The sequence below is a fragment of the Apis mellifera genome, linkage group LG1, assembly GCF_003254395.2.
Source record: "Apis mellifera strain DH4 linkage group LG1, Amel_HAv3.1, whole genome shotgun sequence".
Taxonomy (NCBI): Eukaryota; Metazoa; Arthropoda; class Insecta; order Hymenoptera; family Apidae; genus Apis; species Apis mellifera.
In genome coordinates, this window is record NC_037638.1 from 162,793 (window position 1) to 182,611 (window position 19,819).

General features: G+C 48.2%; 1 protein-coding gene across 12 annotated transcripts in view; it reads right to left on the bottom strand.

The window, feature by feature from the left end:
* The window catches only part of LOC726544 (serine/threonine-protein phosphatase 4 regulatory subunit 1), a 106,419-nt gene that overhangs the window by 27,903 nt on the left and 58,697 nt on the right, over positions 1 to 19,819 (bottom strand). The window contains exon 1 of one of the 12 annotated variants that reach the window (XM_006557385.3): positions 5,607 to 6,920. The exons of the other annotated variants lie outside the window; for them this stretch is intronic. The gene's annotated coding sequence lies outside the window, so the exon portion shown is untranslated. Of the gene's footprint in view, positions 1 to 5,606; positions 6,921 to 19,819 lie in introns of those variants that run through there. 12 annotated transcript variants of the gene reach the window in all.

The window sequence follows — 19,819 nt, forward strand, 5'->3', positions numbered from 1 at the left end:
TGTTTACTGTCTGGCAGGATCGGAGTAGAAGCATCCGCGTGCACCGACGAAAAACGAGGAGACGAGTGGAATCGTAAAGAGGAAGGAAGAGGATGAAAGAGGATGAAAGAAATGGTGAAAGAGAAGAGAGAGGAGGAAGAGTAGTGCGAGAGCAAGGAAAATAGGTAGACGGAGAGAGATTCAGCAGAATGGAGAGAGAGAGAGGGAGAGAGAGAGAGAGAGAGAGAGAGAATGTGAAAGGTAGAGGAAGATGGACGAAGAGAAGAGGGAAACCTGGTGCGAGGACGGGGACCGGGCCCAGGATTCGAAGAAAGAAGAAACGGGGAGTCAACGACCCAACGAGAGATGCCGTCTCTCTGGCGTTAAGGCGCGCTCGAAACCTTCTACCTTCTCCTCTTCTCCTGCCCCCCTCCCCTCCCTCACCATGTCTTGAATCCGCGCAAACCTCCGCTATTGCGAATTGATACGGGATCAAGGCCGTTTGCCTTGCGGAATTCCAACCTGAACGGCTTATACAGGTGGTAGAGAAGAACCTGATAAACGCGAACGACGTCTACGAAGAAGAGATTCTTCTTCGGTAAATCGATTCTTTCCACGTTTCTAAAGAAAAGAAACGACTTTTGTTGTCGACAAAAGTCGCGTTATTTCGAGATATATTATTTCCCCGGTTAAGAGATAAGTGACGACGATTGTGATCGAAAAAAAAAAAAATCGATACGTCGGAATTATAATGAATCACCATAGATTTCCACCGATGTAACAAGGCCGAAGAGTTACGTCAGTGTCGCCGTTAGAAAGGAAATTATCGCGACTGTACACGGAGACTTGCGGAGAGCCATCGAACACTTTTGAACACTTTCCTGTGAATGAATTCGACGAGGAATTCTACTATTTATATAATTTTTTATTCGACGAATAATATAAACGGATATACACGAATCGTGTTGTAATAAAACGTTGAATCGATCACGAATTCCATTTTGAAAATAATCAATATTCATATATTCTAATGTCGAATAGAAATAATGTTTCGGAATTCAATCGATTTCGATTCTCGATCACGGAATAATTTCGGCATTTTACCACGGGTAAAGAATTTCCTTTTTATTATTCGACTCTGTGTACGACCGTATACTTAGAACGGCGTAACGCTCGATCGAATACGTGGAAAACTTCCTTGACGACGTTTTCGATCGAAGCGCGCATGCGCGAGTAAACCTACGCTTCCTTCGAACAGTAGGTATGAATGATTGTCGTTGTCGCGGTGTGGTCGTCAATCTCTTGACGTCATGGAGACGGTGACGGTCGTATTACGACCGTGCGACCGTTATGTGACCGATTGGCACACGACTGCCACACCACCACCTGTCTCTACGTGCTTCTCCTGCTTTCCCATGCTGCCCGAATTCGTTAAAAGTGACCAATGTCTCGCGCGCTCGTTACGTGAACGCCATTTCAAAATTAATATTCGAGGTTAGATTCGGCCCGAATCACAACATTCCTTCGATCGATCTTTCTCAATCGTTTCGATTTTCAATTTTTTCAACAATTTCGACTAAAAAATTCGATTTGATTTTCGATCATTGACATCGGGGCAAGGATTCCACGATGCTCGATCGAGCGAGGTACGGCGGCGTCACGGCATCGGCGAAAAAATTCCAAATCGGCGCGCTTAAAGACACGCCAGTTTCGGCGAGTGGGATTGATATGGAGATTAAAGGGAGGAGTGGAGTCTGTGAGCGAGAGATCGGGTCGGGGAACGAACAAGCGAGATAGAACGGGACGAATGTGCGAGCGAGAGAAGCGTTTCGAAAGAGGAACGGAGACATCGTGAGAGAAGGGAGAGAAGGAAAGAACCAACACACGCGTACGGGTGGAGGGGAGGGGGAGCGAGGAGAGAGCGGGGGGAGGGGGAGCGAGGAGGACAAGAGGGTCAGTAGCTCTGCGTTCTCATGCATTCCGCTCTGTCATGGCGGCCAGCGACTCAGACACGCTTCGTCTGTCCTCGTTGTGCATTCACTCCGGGGGCAACGTGCAGTTCGTCTTCGTTACACCCGGCTAGAGGAAAGAGACTGAGGAAGAAGGGGTGCAGAGGAAGAGATGGCAAAAGGCGGTAGGCACGGGGGTGGGGTAGGGAAAGACAGAGGGGAGCGCCCACTGCGTTAAATGCTCCACAGCGAAGGCGCGCGCATTCTCTCGCCATGCTTCGGGCCCTCTTCTCTCTCTCTCTCTCTCTCTCTCTCGCTCTCGAGCCCTTTTGCGTTGCGACGTAAACAAGCCAGGGCCACACTTCGACCGATACACAACATTCGCGTTACAAGATATAGGAAGAGGTTAAGGAATTCGTCATTGTAATCATACTTACCAGGTCACCGAGAAATCGACACAAATACAATATATTGAAATTTGAAAATTTAAATCGTACGTTAATTTCAAGCAAAGTTAATCTCTAACGTCGTTTATATAAATATTTATACACGAATTTAATATAATTTTGCCATTTACGAGAAAATTCGGATTAAATTTTATACATCTTTACGCAAATATTTCAATTACACACGTTGTACTTGTACGACAAGAATCATAAATAACACGTTGAAAAAATAGTATAATAACGAATATTATAGGATGCGAATGTACGCATCGGCATCGCGTTAAAGACACGAAGAAGCTCGTCGTATCTTTCGCGTATGACGACAGATGCATGGAACGTGATTGTTCCGCTAAAGTCCGTGCTCGAGAGCCTCGAGGATCGAACGAAACGGGGCATCTCGTTCCGACGACGATTATAATTAATACGCGACCTTATATCGTACTTTATATCGTATAAAATATGAAATTGCGATTTTCGAAGAGCATCGAGAGTACGAAAGACAAAGACGGAAATTAGAGCGGTAAGAAAGGGGGTTGGAAGGAGGAGCGCGAAATAATTTAGCGATCAAACGCAGCCGCGAAACCATTACGCGAGGAGCGAGAGTTGGATTTGTCCGGGACGGGTAGCAGCCGTAAACACGACGTGGCGAGACGCTTTTATTGCCGACACGCTAACCACGATCGCGTATTTAATCAGCCCGGGCTTTGTTAAATCGAAATAACTGTGCGGAATCATTTTTGAGCGACGTTTTTCTTGGAAACGGTGCCACGAGAAAATCTTCGTAAATCGCGACCAATGTCTCGTTAAAATTGTTTCGTATAAAAGATAAACTTTTTCAAAGGGATCTTTTATTTTTCCATTCGAAAAAATGGTCGAATTTTTTTTTCCACAGAAAGATTCTTGCATTCGATATACGTTCCAATTATCGATCTATTGATTTTCTAAATGTTTTAACCAAATGACGATTTATCGACAGGTTCATAAAATTTTTAAAACATTCGTAAGCGTAACAAAAGTAACGAACATGATTATTACATTCTTCACGAATATGTAAAATTACTATCTTTCTTATGCGTTAATATGTGATCAACGCGTTATATTTTGTCCCCAAATTTACGTGATGTTTTGTATCCAAGAATTTAAAAAATATCCTAATCGATATTTCATAAATATATTAATTATAAATTATATGTAATCATGATTTTACAGGATTTATTATTGTATATATATATAATCCTCTTTATATTCGTAATTATTATTATTTTCTTTCCTTGTTTTTCTCTGATACAAAAAAGAGATATCGTAAAATGGAATTAAACGGGGAAACTATATCGAATATATCGAAACGAGTAGAAAAGACGAAGAAATATATATATATATCTCAACGAAAAATGTTGCTACAAAGCGAGAAGAAATCGAAAGGAAAGAGAACGAGCGGGGAAGCCGAATGGATATTCTCGCTCGGTAACGTGGGTACTATCGTATATCTTCCCACAGGAGGGCGGGAACGTCGTCTCGTAAGGGGAGACGGCAGAAGGGCGAGAAGGGTCCTACTAACGCGCGACCGCCGACAATAATGCGGAGAAAGGGCACATGAATGCTTGGTGTTTGCACATGCGCGGGAGCGATGAACTTGAGAACAAGAAGGTTTTGCCTTTGCTTCGTCTCCCCGCTGCCTTTCCAGGACACACGATTCCACTCTCTTGTTTTCGATGTCATCGTGTTCTTCCCATTAGATCAAATGAAGAGAGAGAGAGAAAAATGGAGGAGAGGGAAAAAAAAAAAAATCGGAAAGTTCATTCTCCGATTTTATCACTCGTGCGAACCAAGCCACAAAAGTGCTTTCATCGCTCTCGTTCCGAGAGAGCATGGAACGGCACACGGAGGTCGAGACTGAAACGGTCAATTTCGAAGGCGACATTCCACCGGTACCTGTCCTTAACTCAACCTCCTACATTTCGCATTCGTGGCGATCGACCCACCTAACCAACGATACAACAAGTTCGCGAGTACATGCTTGCCAAACACGGAGATCGAGATCGGATGAGAAACGGAAAGCAACGTATTTCGATCCATTTCCATTCTTTTCCTCTTCTTTTTTTCCCTCTCTCTCTTTTTCGATTTCATTTCATAATTTAACAACTTGGAGGGGATATATATATATGTATATATACGTGTGTACTTTTACGGTAAATGGAAACAAACACGAGGTTCATACGATGATGAAATAAGAAAAAGCAGGTATCAGGTATTCAGGAATGCGATAAACACGATGATGCAGAGACTGCACTCGGATGTGCGCGCGCGCGCTTGCGCGCAGTTACCATTGAAAGCAACCGTCCGAGACGCGATTATTCATATGTTACGCAAGCAGTTATATTTGTCGCGTTGGAATGACGGTTTCTCGTTTCGTTCGATTATAACTTGACGAGCGATCGATCTCGGAACAGTGTGTTCTTCTTTATCGGTAAAGACGGTAAGAGGATGAGGAGAGAGAGAGAGAGAGAGAGAGAGAGAGAGAGAGAGAGAGAGAGAGAGAGAGAAAGAGAGAGAGAGAAAAATGGAATAGAAAAATGGCGAGGCGCCACTATATCGGTGAAATGAGAACCTCTGCGCGTGCCGCCGTGCCGCCGCCTCCGTCGCCGCCTATGCGGGCGTACGCTGGCACAGGAAATATGAATGTAACGCCGAAAATTCATTCATAATAAGATCTGGCTACTCGAACACACCGGGGGCGTGTTGTTTGAATTTCGGATTACGGATCCGGTCGTTAGTTGGTCACGGAGAGGGGCCAAAGGGCCAGGGGAGGGGGAAAGGTTAATAAGATCTTTCGATAAATAACACGTTCGATAACGCGTTTCACGATTCCTAAATCGTGAAACTAGGTAGGTATCGGTTAGAAGAGGGTGGGACGTGTTCGTTACACGCACGATTCGAAATATATCGAGGAAAGCGAATAAAAGAAAAAGCGTTGGTTCTTTGTTCGAGAATTTATAGATTACAATATCGTCGTATTTCGAAAAAGATCAAATAAGTAAATAGACGAATAAATGAGAATATGTGGCAAAGAGATAAAAAGGAAACGGAGTTGAAATATATATATATATATGTATATATGTGAAAAATAGATATAAACGTTAATTTGTTCGCGTTTACGTCGTTGATAAGGATAAGGTAAATATTTATTTATAAATATATATATATATAAAAATATATGCGTGTGAATACGTACATTTCGACGTTACTCTTTCGATATCAAAAAGTATCGTGATACGTAATATCGTTCGACGTCGTTGTGACGTTTTTTTGTTCACTTTTTTTCATTCCCTCGATGGTTCACGTTTCCTCGAACGAACGGTAGTATATCCGTGGCGTGCTGCTTGCTTCCCGTATGGGCCATCGAACTTGGAACGCACTGTAGAGGAGGAGCCGGGGCCCGTATTATGGGAACACACACGCCTGAACACGTGTGTCTCACTTCCTGCGGCGGACCGGAAGTCTCTATAGTACTATGGCGCACCGTAGTGTAGCGTGACCACGCTACAAGGGCCATTACTACTTCAATGGCAAAAAGAATGGTCCAATTACCGGTTAAAGCCACCGTTGCTCGTCGTTACTCCTTTAATGCGTTTTTCGAAGGCGTACACACACCTCCTCCACTTTCTTTCCGATTCTCTTCTCTTTTTCCTTTTTTTTTCTTTTCTTTTTTCTTTTCTCTTTTGGCCCCCCTCTCTTTGGCTCCTCCTCCTCGTCGGATCGCGTTTATTCTTCATCGATCTTTTCTTTTTTTTATTTATCAAAATACTCGTCGTACGTTATATTTCGTTCAACGTTTTCGTTTCGCGTTCAGAGATACGGACGCGTCGATATTCCCCGCATTCTTGTTTCAACACATATATTTTACGACGATATTCCGTAAACGGGACACACCAATTGTTAACTGTTCTACGTCGTAAGTGTGAAAAAAGTGTTCGTTCCCTTTTAGTAGTTCTTCGAGGGAATGCGACGAGTTCTAAATAAGAAGCGAAAAAGAAAGCGGTAGAGCAATTTCCGGTCAAAGATTCCGCCATTGCCCGTAATTCATTTTCGATACTCGAAATGAATCGCTCGATAACTTTTCCGATCTCACTCTATTCGAAGAAACTGTTTCGTTCCAGCCACGTGGTGACGCACGCGTCTCTTCTTCAACGCGTTCGATCGAAACACTATTAACGCACTGATATAATATAACCGTATATCCTTTTCCTTGCTCTTGTACAAAAGACTCACGGGCCAAGCCTTTTTTTCTTTTTTTTTTTTTGTATACAAACAACACGCGAATCGTATATTATATACATGTGGCCCGAATTTACTCGTCGAGTCCGCCCTTGACACGAACGGCACGGGATGTTTATAACCGAGTGGTCCGCGCAGCAGACACTCGCGCACACGCGTAACATAGCGTTCCATCACGGCCGTGGTGCGAAAGAAAGATAGACGAGAAAGTGGATCGGCGAGAGCGACACGATCGCACGAGGGACAACCGTACCACGGCACGGTTCGTACTAAACTGAGAGTGATCGGTGGCGCGTCACGCTCACGGTGATGCGCAGACGCGAGCTGCGCACAAGCGGTTGCGCACGACGCGGCGGCAACAAGCCGCGATGCGCGATCACACTCGCCAACACGCACTCACGCAGGCGCATTGCACGCACCCACACGAGGTTGATTCCCTGTATAACTACACTCTACGTATACGCGATGCGTTGCCGCGGGTGGTAAAGGGCCGCATGTGACCAAGAACGGAGAGAGGAAAAAGGAGAGAAGAAATATGAAGGGAGGGGACGAAACAGACCCGTTAGTTCTCAGAAGTGGACCGCCACCGCTCGCCGCCAAACAGACCTGTACCGACCGTGGTGGTTCTCTCTCGCCTGCCACCACCAACTTGGTACTTGCTTCGGACGGAGTACTACTACTACTACTATCGCTACTATTATTACTACTACCACTATTATTTTGTTACAATTATTACTACTACTACTATTACCACTACTTTTCCACCTACTTTTACGTGTCTCGATACGACACGCGAGTAACGCGGATGGAATTTCGTTTCGATCGTTGGTCACTTTCGAAATCGATCTTTTTAATTCCCCCTAGATTTTTTCGTCTTGTTCTTTCTATCTCTTCTTTCTATCATCGTTTTCCATGAACGGGAAATAAATGCGTTCGATATATTCATGCGTAGAGCGATAAACGAATGGGTGCGCGCGTTCTGTCGCAAGTTGGTCGACAGACCGATTGGCCATTGATTAGATACAAGTGTTTACTCGAGTGACGAATACATACCGATGTCATGTGTTTTTCATAGAAGCTCGATGGAACGACGGAGAGAAACGAGATCCGTAAATATTTCTATGTCGGCGAAATTGAGAGAAAAACCGGTTATCGACTGTTTACAAAAAAAAAAAAGAAGGAAAAAGGAAAAAAAAGGAAAAAAAAGGAAAAAAAAAAGATTACACAGAAAATAGAGAAAAGTGTGGGAAAGTAAAGATCGTAGGGGCAGAGATGTTTCGCCGAAACGCGACCTCGGCTTTCGTCTAGTTTTTCTTACCGAGTAAAAGCGACAAGTGGCGACCGGTCGAAGGCCCATCGGGGATCAACATTTCCTTTCTTTCACGGAACGGGGGCAACGTCGTGGGTGGTAGGTACGCCACGTATAGGCGTGCGGCACCAGCGAAATGAGAAAGTCGATTCGTACGATCTACGATTACGACGACGTTTCGACTCTCGTTACAACCGACCAATATTCCCCGATATATACACGTAGAGAGAACAAAAATCTCTCTCGTTTTTGAAATACAAATTTCCAGAGAATCCATTCGAAGATACCGAAGAACAAGAGGACGACGACAGATACGTCGAAGGAAAACGACGTTCCAAGCGTCGAATTTCTTTCGTCCGAATTCCGAATCGAGGGGGGAGAGAGAGAGAGAGAGGAAAAAAAAAAAGGAGAAATACGATTCTCGTACACGTCTGATACTGTTTTTCCGTTGGTTCTCTCTCACGGTGAGACGCGCACGGGCGGTCTAAGAACTGCAAGATTCATTAACGGTTCCTCGGCACGGAGGCGGGCACGCGTGTGTGTATACCGATGTGCATTCCATCGGTCGCGCTCGTGTGAACGACCGTAAGGTGTACTTGTACACACAGAGACACGGAGGAAGGGGAGGGGGGGACAGAGATCCCGGAGATAGATGTCGAGTATGTGAAGAGGAATGAGACACGAGAGATAGAGAGAAGTATTATATACGAAGAATGGAAGAGAGAGGAAAGAAGATGGGAGAAGAAGAAAAACCGAATATATATATATATATATGTATGTACATTTGATGGGCTCGATTCATCTGCTAGACGGTTGTCTATCGTCATCATCGAAGTACGCAAGGAACGTACGAGGAAAGTTATTAAGGTCAGTGGTGTAGCGACGATGTACAACCCGGAGATACATCGGTTATTTCGTTGTATTTCGTACAACGAGATACATTGGATCTGATTAAAATCTGGTTAAAATCGTTTCGCGCGATCGAACGCAGCAGTAATTCGAATTTATGGGAATAATAATGATTACAAATAAATTCTTTGTTCGTGCACACTGCTTCATAGCGGAAGAATAGAACGCCGAGCGCAAAATAACGATCGAGAAAAAACGATTTCGATCCTTAATCGCGATGATTAATTTGTTTCTACGAGATCTCGTCGTTTTCGTTGTAATTCCAGACTTCCTCTCGATTATTTTCCAATCAATCGCGATTCTAACTACTTTGCCACTTATTTTTCTCGCCACGTTCGTTTCGGATAAACTGGATAAACCGAGGCGGAACTAAAATTTGCGATCGAGTCTAATATCGAAAGGATAATATATTGACGATCGAACGATCGACGCTTTAATGATCGTTTATATTCCGCGTTTAAATCGCGCAATATGCATCTTGGTCAAGAATGATTGCGTCGTGAAGGCGACCAACGCAATCCTGCCACTGGCTCGCGCGATCGTTCGAGTTGCGACGCCAATGCGAGGAGATCGCGGAGGCGCACCTAACCTATAAAGAGACACGGAAACGTGATGGAATGCGCGCGAAACGAACGCCTGCGTCACTCCGCAACACCGTTCCATCATCACCTGGATATACCTCCACTTTCCATCCTTCTATTTTTAATCGATTTTAAGAAGAGAAATTGACGAGATCGAGAATATCGATATCTACTTGAATTTGTCTCGATTCAATTTCTCGAGAGAGGCTATTCGATATAAGTTATCTATTGTATCAAAATTTCGTTTGTAATAAAACATTTTTTTGGTTTCGACCTATTTCGATCCTCCTTGAAATTATAATCTAATAATCCAAGGATTATTGTAAGAAGAAAGAGAGAGAAAGAATTTCGGTCTCTTCTTGTTCGATCAAAAAAGAAAGTAGAAATTTACGAAAGAAAAGAACGCGACGACAGATTCAGAATCCTTTTTCTTCTCTTTTTCCTTTCCAGGATACCAGAATGCTTCCACCTGATGCATCGAGGCACTTGAGGCAACGACACTTATTCAAAAGGAAAGACACGAATGGCCGCTATTTCGTAACGAACGACACGCTACGCGATACCTATTTTTCGAGCGTTTGTCGCTTGGCTCGCTCGCCGCTATGCACACAGGTGACACCGTCGCCATCTCTGGGCCGCGTAAATTGCGAGAACGGCACCACTGTTTTTGGCTCGACGCACGGATATCTTTATTTACGGAAAAGGACAAAGTACTTAACTTCGTAGGCGGAGATCCAAATTGAATTGGACATCGAGGACGTCGAATTTCACGTTTATGTGTACTCGAGAGAAGATTGCTGCGTACGTTTCGAAACGTTACACGCACTCCGTTCGAAATTCCTTTTTTTGTTCGAGAAAGGATTCGAATCATCGTCGCGAATACGCATTGAGCGTAATCCTCCACTGTGTGGATAAAACTATTTCATCTATCGCGATAATATAATTGGTTTGTTTTATATTCATTGGTAGTTGTGCACGGGGGATAACACGTCTGGAATAGTTTATCCGATACGGTAAAATGGAAGTGATGCGGGGCAGATTTGCGGGGTCACGATCGGCGTTGGGGAGGAGATAGCCGAAGGACGGGGGATAGAGGAAAACGGAGAAAGAAAGGGATGCGAGGGGGCCAATCACGACGACTCGTGGCGCCTTAATTGGTGCTGGCGCGCGTGGCTCGGACTTGAGAAGCGAAGAGCGCAGCAACAGATGCATCCCAACGCTCGTTCGCAACAGGAAATTCCTCCTCTCTCGCCGCTCCTCTTCCGACATTCCAGCTTCTACACGCATATTTATGCGAAACGTCCTTCCTCCCATCTTCCTCGTTTTTCCCATCCGTTGCATATATCCTTCGCCGTAACATCGGCACGCACGGTGGACGAGGGCGGGGATTCGATGAATGGACATTGACGGCCGAGGTGTTGGCGCGTTGGAGGAGAGGAGCGTCGATGAATCGAGCGCGATTATCGTTCGCGGCACGAGCGATCGATGCCGAATCAGGTGGAAAAAGATTGCGCGTATACATCGTCACGCGATCGAACGAAACTGAGTAAAAAGACCTCGAAGATGGAAAAATGGAAATACAATACGCGCATAGGCTGCTGAAAATTCACGTCGTATCTCTGCGGTTATTGTTACGTCGATATTCGTGGGCGTGGATATGGTGGAAATCTTGGATGCTCGAGTTTCGGAGAAATTATCGATATTTTTTCGTTAATGTTTAATAATTGGAACGGAAGTAGGGAATCACGCGTGTCACTCGAAATGGAAAGGGCAAAAATTTGCGAAGCAAAAAAGTAAAAGAGAGAGGAGAATCGGTAGGACCGTTCTCACGGCGAAACGTCGATAAACGGAAGCGGCATTGGGTCGGCGAGTGGCCGGCGTCGTTTTAACGATTCGCGCGTCACAACGACGCTCCACAAGTAAATCTCCGTGGGGGCTGGGAGGACGGAGAGGCGCGCGAAGGCAAGAGACGTCGGTCGCGAGTGTGGTCGAGCGCTTACTACGCGGCGACTACGCGCTCACGGCCCGTATGAATGTACGGTCGCCGCGCGTACGTACGTACGTACGTGGGACGGTGGTGTGGTGGCGTTCGCGGCCGTGCATTCATAAAGTGGCGGACACGTAGCGTGCGCGTGCGCAGTGCCCGTCGCCTTCTTCGTCGCCACTCCTTCCTCCTTTCTTCCTCTTCGCTCGCCACCCTTCCTGCGACTAATACGCATCCCCCTCGCGGCCACTCGTATCCTGTACACACTTTTTACATCCGCTAACTAACAGAGCCGCCTCCGTTGCGGCTTGCATCCACGATTCATTCAATCCTTCTCCTCTCCCTCCCTCCATTCTTATCCTCGCTTTTCATTTTCGCCTCGCGTACCCATGTAACTTTTTTTCTCCTTTCCTTTCTTTTTCCCCCTTTTCCTTCTTTCCTCTCTCGCTCCCGTGAAATGTGGGATAAGGGAAGGGAGGAGGAGAAGAAGCGTGCGTTTCGTTTCTCTTCTCGTCGTTTCGGAAAAGGGAAAAGCGTTCGTTCGTTCGTTCGTTCGTTCATTCGAAAGAGACGGAGAAGGTTGGGTGCGCGTGAATAGTCGTTCGTTTGTTCGAGCGTTGGTAGCGAGCGACTCGGTACGGGGTCAACGGAACCACCGGAAGCCGTCGGTGGCCAGGGTCGTCGCCGATTCTCAAATTGGTGGCCGTTTGCTCTCTCCTGCCCCTCTCGCGTCCCCCTTCTGCTCTCCTTCCATCCTCTTTCCTCGCGCTCCCTCTTTCCTTCTCCTCTCTCTCTCTTCGCTCGCCCAGCCCCTCTTTTCCGCGTGACGCGAGCCGTTCCTACTTCGCCACGGCTCTTTGTAAACAGGCCACGTAATCCCCTACACCCACTTTTTCCTCCCGTCTAAATCTGTCTCATCGAAATGCGTCCGACGACGAACGGAAACCTTCTTCTCTCCCCCCTCCGCCCTTAATTTGTCTCCTAGACTCCTCTCCTCCTCCCCCTCCATTTTCCTCCTTTTCCCTTTTTTTCGCTCCTTCTCGCGACAGGAAGCGAGCATCCGAACGACTTTTCGAACGACGCGTCACGTATTCTCGTCCGTTCGCCTCGTAATAAATCGAAATAAACGGATGGAAAGATGGTCGGAATGAATGACTGGGCGCGTGCGTGCGATGCGTAGGCCTATATCGGTGACGTCACGAGCAGAGAGAGAGAGAGAGAGAAGGTACGTCGCGAGCACGCTCGATACTACACGTGTGCGTAGGGAAACGCGGACGGGATAAGTCGCGCGTAACGATCTCGCTTTGTGTAACAGAGCGCGCGGCGAGAAGGAAAGGGGAGCACGTTGGTGTCGTATCGTTGCATCGTACGTCGGTGTCGCGTCTAGAAAGAAGAAAGGAGAGGCGAGAAAAACGAGAAGAAGAGGATCGAGGAGGATGCGATAGAGCGAGAGAAGGCCAGGCGTACGCTTCGCCATGTGTAAGGGACCGGAAGTACGAGTATCCGGCCAGACTCGTGTGGGCTTCTCTACGAGCGTCGTTATTCCCTCTCTCTCTCTCTCTCTGGGTCTCGTGACAGGAAAACGTTACTCGGGTTGTTCGCGTGCGGGCGCCGTTCCTACACTTGGCCGAGTGTACGTACGCGGCGCACCGTCAATGACGGTGGAGGTGGAGCGGGATCGAGACGAGTGAACTAGAAATCGTACGTGTATCGCGGCGTTCGTACAGGATGAATCGATCGACGGAGGGCCGCGTGCGTAGGCGACGCCAGCTTTTCTTCCAGGAACAACGACTGGCGATCGGTGCGGTGGAAACGTAGCCGAGAATTCGCTGGGGCGCAACGACCGGTTAATCGGCGCTCGAACGCGATCTTTAGATCGAGGGAAAAAATCGATGACGCGACTCGATCGAAATTCCACGGGGGGATAGAAAAAGATCATGGAGGAAGAGTTATCGGCATTCGTGACGATAAGCGGATAAATATTTCGATCGTAACGCGGTCGTTCGTCCAGATCCGTGCGTAGCCTCGGATCTTAGAGGATCCCCCGTTCAAGGGTCTAATTTATATCGAGGAATTCCGAACAAGGTACGCAGAGGCGTCGATCTTTGAGGCGCCGCCGTTTAAGATGCATTATGCCAGAAGGCAGCCTATGGAAGAGGCGGCGAACGAAGCGAGAGAGGATAAATACATGGCGTGTATGAGGTTTCGAAAGCGAGGAGAGGGATAGGGAAGGAGGGAGAGAGAGAGACGCGGAGAAGGAACGGAGGAAAGAGAGGAGGAGGACACACAGGAAGAAGGGATGTTCTAGACGGTGAAGGAACGCAGCGTAGAAAATTGAACGGAGAAGAGAGAGAGAGAGAGAGCGTGGATGAACGAAATGGATAGGAGGAGTTGGCAGACGGAACTGGTCCCAGACCCAATATGATAATTGAGTATGGAGAACGATGTGAACATAGCACCTTGTAGGATTTCACGTGGCCATTGTGGCCTCCCACTCGAGGGGACCACCTCGAGAACGTATCGACTTTGTATGTACGTGAAAACATCAAAGACCCTGCCTTTTACCCTTCTCCTTTCGCTGCCGCTCCTCTTCTCCCTCCTCCTTGGCCCCCCTCGTTTGCTCTCGTTTCGTTACGCCTCGACCGTGGCACCGCGTCCACGGTCATCCACCACCACCACCGACCCACCTATATATCTCTCCTACGTGCGTGTATCTATACTTGACACACGTAACGCGTACGTGTTTCCCGTGCGAGAATCCCGCGTGCCCGCCCTTTATTTTTCCGCGCTTTCCTCTCTCTCCCTGCCCCTCCTATTCCCCACGGGGGAATCAATTCCCATTCGCGACACAGCCGATTTCCTCCCCGATCATCGTAACCACCTATCTCCACGCGGATATTTCTTCTTATGCTCGATTCGTGAGTCGGATTCGAGAGACGTCTCGCACGATCGATTCCACTCGATCGAACCGTGCTTCCGTTCCGCGTCCACTTCTCGCTATGGGAATCCGTTCCAATATTTATCGAAACTCGTTGGAAAGAGGGCTGCGTTGAGCAATCGCCATTATTTTACTCGCTGCTGCTACGCGAACCATCGATAATCGCGCTTGGTATTCCTCCTATTTCTATCCGTTACGTCCTCCTTTGTCTATTCTTGGTCGGTCCAACGATACCCTCCCTGTGCTACCTCGTTCTCCCAGTTATTTTCGAAAACTTAACCATCGATTCCGTCCACAATTTCCGTATTTAAAACGCTCCCTCGTCGTTAAACGCATCCGAATCGAGCTGACTCGAAATGGAAATCGATCGGTTCGTTCTTCTAATTTTCTATTCCGCGTATTCCCGCTCGGAGGACGACGCAAGGATCAAAGTTCGCGCGACTAATCTTCACCCCGAATCACCCAGGTCCGTATACGCTCGAAATACTCGTCGACGCGGCCAATCCCCTCTTCGTATCAACGACTCGCGCATCAATGGTCACCGCTGCGCCATCGACGCGGAATTTCGAATCTGTTGTGCATTCGGCATGTGCCGAATCTGATCTATTAACGACACGTCTTTGCCTCGAATAAAAATAGAAATGGAAAGATGCAACGGTTTCGAGCTTTCGTACTTTCTTCTTTTTTCTCCTCGTCGGTTGGACGAGAAAGAGAGAGGGAACGTTTCCGGCAACAAATCCCCTCCGAAAAATAATTATTCTTATCGCTGCGTTAACAAACGATTGCCTATCTACGGTAGATGTAAACACCCCTCTCCTTTTTTATTTCGTCAACGCGTAATTCGTTTATCGGTGAATCGACCGCGCGGTCGAGAATAAGGACGAGCGTGGAAAGTAACGTCGGACGACACACGGACCCTGGTAGAACCGATAGCGGCGTGTTTGCTCGAGAGGTTAGCGCCACCGCTTTATCATATCGTCTCGACACCATTCCTCTACCTGTGCCGGTGCTCTCTCGCCCCCCAACTCGGGCCCCGTCCCTTCTTCGGCGATCCATCACGATCGTCGTCGCTTAAAATCGTTCCAGCCTGCGATTCTCTATATCCACTTTTCCATATCTCGAATGAATCTTTGCTCGAGAGAAGAGGCAGAGATCCTTCCCTTTCACGGATACGAAAAAGAGGAAATGATTCGCGATCGGGGAAAAAAAAGAAATAAAGAAGAAAAGAAATTTGGAAGAGCGAACGCAACGAAAGTACGATCGAGTTTACGGATCCCGCGAGGTTAGGAGATGCAGAACAAGAATAAGAGAAAGAAGAGGAGGAAGAAAAAGAAGAAGAAATCCAAGTGGGGGAATGGAATGCGCGTTCGAGAATCCGTCTACGGTCTTTCTACCTACTCTTACGTATGCACCGGTGCGGACAAGGATCGGTGAGAAGCGAAGCGGGGCCGGAGGGGAAACGCGCCTCGCTCTCCTTGTCTCTCAGGACTACGCTCTCTCTCTCTCTCTCTCTCTCTCTCTCTCTCACTGTTTTCGACGCGTTCTCGGAGCACAACAAACAGACGCCGCCTCGTAATTTGTTTTCATACGTTCGCGGGCATTTGCCAGTCTACGCCTCTTTCTCCACCTTCAGCCTCGCGCGTTCCTTTTTCTTTTCTTTCTTTCCTTCTTTTTTTTCCTCCTCTCCTTTTCGGATTCCTTCACTTTCTCACCTTCGACAGTGGCCGGTTTACGAACCCGGCCGCGTCCGTTCGTTATCGTTGCGTCCCGATCGAACGGGAAACGTGCATCTTTCCTCGAGTTATATTCGAGGAACAGAAACCAACGGAGGGAAAAACTTTGGAAATTTCTTCCATCGACACGTTTTCGTCCAAGAATTAACGAACCACCTGTTGACGAATCCTCGACAAGGATGCGATCGCGCTTTTCAAAAAGAACGGAACTGGACCAACGTGTCGAGTGGAATCGTATAATGGGAGAATTCGAAGGCTTCGCTCCATCCCTCGACGGCGACCACCATTTAAGGGCCGTGCCATTTAAGGCGCGTTACGCATGCGTAATCGGCGAGAGGAGGGGAGGGCGTGCGTTTGGGGTTGCGTTCGAAGATCGCGGCTGCCCGACCTTGCCCCCCGCTCGTTCTTACGTCGAGACGCCCTTTGCCGCGCAATTTCGTTTCGTCGCTCCCCCTCTTCCCTCGGCAAATCGAATTAAGCGGGCCAGACTCGGCCCATTGGCAGCGACCACGATGGAAAATCAACGATGGAAGCGACGATCCTCGTACGTACGTCGAGGATAATTAGATAGAATCACCGATTTTTCCAAACGTATCGAGTCTTAGGAGGCGAGATCTCTCAGATCTTCATCAAGAACGAGGTCGGTCCTTTTTTCGTTTCGTTGGATTTCGTGGCGCGAAATCGCGTAACGAGAGAAACGGAAACGATAAGTGGCGATAGGAGACGATAAGAGAGAGAAAGAGAGAGAGAGGAAAAAAGACGTAAAGTTGGGAGGGACGGAAAGATCTTTGGTTAGAGAGAAGCGCTACAGCGGCGCCCCGGGGCCATCCATCATCCCAATAATTGCTTCCCTTCCCCCATCCTATAATTCCTATAGAACCCTCCTCTCTCCCCCCTCGCCCTCCGTGCCAACACCCGCCAATCCTATCTTCCCCCTCCCCTCCCTCGTTCCGTTCCTCTTTTCTCGCCCCTTCTTCTTCTCCAACTTCCACGAATTCACGCATCTCCCGAATTTCCCGCCCCGATCGGGAGAGGAGCTGCTCTCGAAAACGTAACGAAAGAAGAGGAGGAAAGAAGGAAGGTAGGAGGGGCGTAATCGTAATATCACGGAAATAGCAGCATGCCGTGGAAACTGTTCTTTCCGCGTAACCGCGCGTCGAGCTACGAAAGAAAATCACACGTTTTACGGGCGAACGAGCGTGTCGCGTGGGTGGAACAACGTAATTTCGCGGTATTTACGCGTTACCCTCTACGCGAATCCCGACCCCACCCATCACCGTCCATAAATTTCCGCTCTCCTTCACGAGGCAGAGATGGATTTCCCTCTCCTCCTTCCTTTCAAACATCCGAAATCGCGCTATTTTCTTCCGTTTCTTCATCGATGCGCGGGAACGTTTCTCTCTCTCTCTCTCTCTTCATCAGCGTTCCGCAACCACCGTTAATCATGTCGCTCTATGTCGAGGCAACGAAATATATTGGAGAAGAGATATCGAATCGCGCGAACCGCGTGAAATCTGGAATTGGAGTATGGAAGGAAAGAAGAGTGGGAAAAAATCCCGTCTCGAGGAAAGGAACGTTTCGAAATTCCGGTTCCCTCCTCCTCCTCCTCTACGTCTATGTCCACGTAGATATCGCGGTGCGTGTTAAATGGGACGACGACTCGAGGAGTTTCTCGAGTCGCAACCGCCGAAACTTCGAAAACGAGTTCTTCTTCTCCCCCCTCCCCCTCTCGGTACCCGACGCACACGAAGGCCTATCGGGAGGCAGGAGGGGAGGAAACGACAACGACGACGATTCGTGTCGAATTTCGTCACGGGAGTAGTAGGTTGGAATGCGCGCGAAGGTGGTCTCTCAGTCGGTCGGTCGTCATCGGTATATTCGTACGTACGTACGTACGTAGAGCAACGGAAGACGGCGTTACTCGGTCGTGAAGCGAGGAGAGAGCGCACGCGCTTGTTCCGCTTGTCGCGATGCGTGCGATCCGTGTGTTCGTGCATGCGCGCGCGCGCGCGCGAGTCGGTGAAACGGGGCTCGAAAGAATCCCATTCATAGACGTAGGAACGAGAAGAACGAGAAAGAGAAAAGGACGACGGTGTGGAACGGTGAAAGAGAGAGAGGAGGGGGAGGGGGAGGGGGGGAGGCGGCGAGACAAATGGGTAGGTAGAAGGAGGTAGGGAAAGGAGGTAGGGGAAGAGGCGAAGGTATTCGGATTAGGCGCAGGCGCCAGGTAAAGGAGAGAAAGGCTGTTAATGAAAAATTTTCCACGAGGGGGCCTGCGGCGGCGTCCAGGCGTTTTCTAGGTCGTGTCGGAGGGGGTCTGGAATTCATAGACGTGGAAGCGATCGATTCGAGAAACGTATCGCGCGCCCGAATGGACGACGACGACGACGACGACGACTACAAATTCGAAAATTCGATCGATCGGAGTAATATCGTCGCAACGACGATACGTCCTCGTAGCGAAGAGGGGGGGAGAGACGCAAAGAGGCGAAAAGAATCGTTAACGCAACACGAGCGGAACGCGTGCGAGTCGCTTCTAGCTTCTCTGGAACGTGAAAAACGCGTTGGCGCGTCTCTTTATCGGGCCTGGAAAATTATCTGGCGCGATAACGACCATTGATCACTCGGTTTGAATCGAGAAGAGGCGAGAATCGTCGTGTCGGTTTCAACGAGAGGGAGGAGGGGAGGGGGGCAGGGACGAAGAATGGCTCGTTTCCGTTGTGGCGTGCTCATGAATGAAAGCCGAGTATATTTCGAAACGAGCGTCGAGCGAGAAAGCAGAATGCGCGTCGCTTCTCCTCGTTCCCTCCGTTTCCTTTCTCGCTCTCTCTCTCTCTCTCTCTTTCTCGCGCGCTTATCGCCGGAGGAAAAGAAGCTTGCGTAGATAGAAGGAACGAACGAAGGGGAAAAGAGAAAGAGAGAGAGAGAGATCGAGCAAAGAAAGCGCATAGCACGCTCGCTCTACGCGAGCGAGAGAGAAAGAGAGAGCGAAACAGAAAGAGAGAGAGAAAGAGAAAAATCGAAATAACGAATCTCTGTGTACGTGTATATAGCTCGACTTATATGTCATCGGTTATCGGAAAGGCTCGGCGTGTCGATATTACATAGGCGTGGAAAAACGTGCGCGGAGATGAGAGGAGCTCGCGAGGAGACACGAAACCACGGTCGACACACGTGTCACAGATTATTCACCCTGACGATACCGAGCGAACTCTGCCTTCCCGCGACGCGTCGTTACATCACGGCCGACCGATCGATCGCCGTGTTACGTAACACGCGTCTCATCGTCCCTTCCTCCCCTCGCCTTTTCCCTCTTTTTTTCTCTTTCCTTTCTTCTTTTCTTCTTCTTCTTCTTCTTTCACACCCTAAACGTAACTACGACCGAAATCCACGACTCGATACCACGCCCGATACCACAATTCCTCCTCTATTATTTCTCCCTCCTTCGCCGCGAGTTAACGACCGTGCGATTATCAGTCGGTGACCCAGTGTCACCGATACCTTCTTCTCTTCTTCTCCTCCTCGCTCCCTCCTATCTATATACGATTTTTCGTTTCGTCGTATCTCGTAAAAACGGGTCTACGCCGTCGTTCGATCTCTCGCACTTACGAACATTTGTCGACGGGGCAACGGGCTATGTTGTTGTCGGCCCCCGTTCGAACGGAACGCGTAAAAGCAAAAGGGACGAAGAGGGAGAAGAACGGGTTAACCAGATC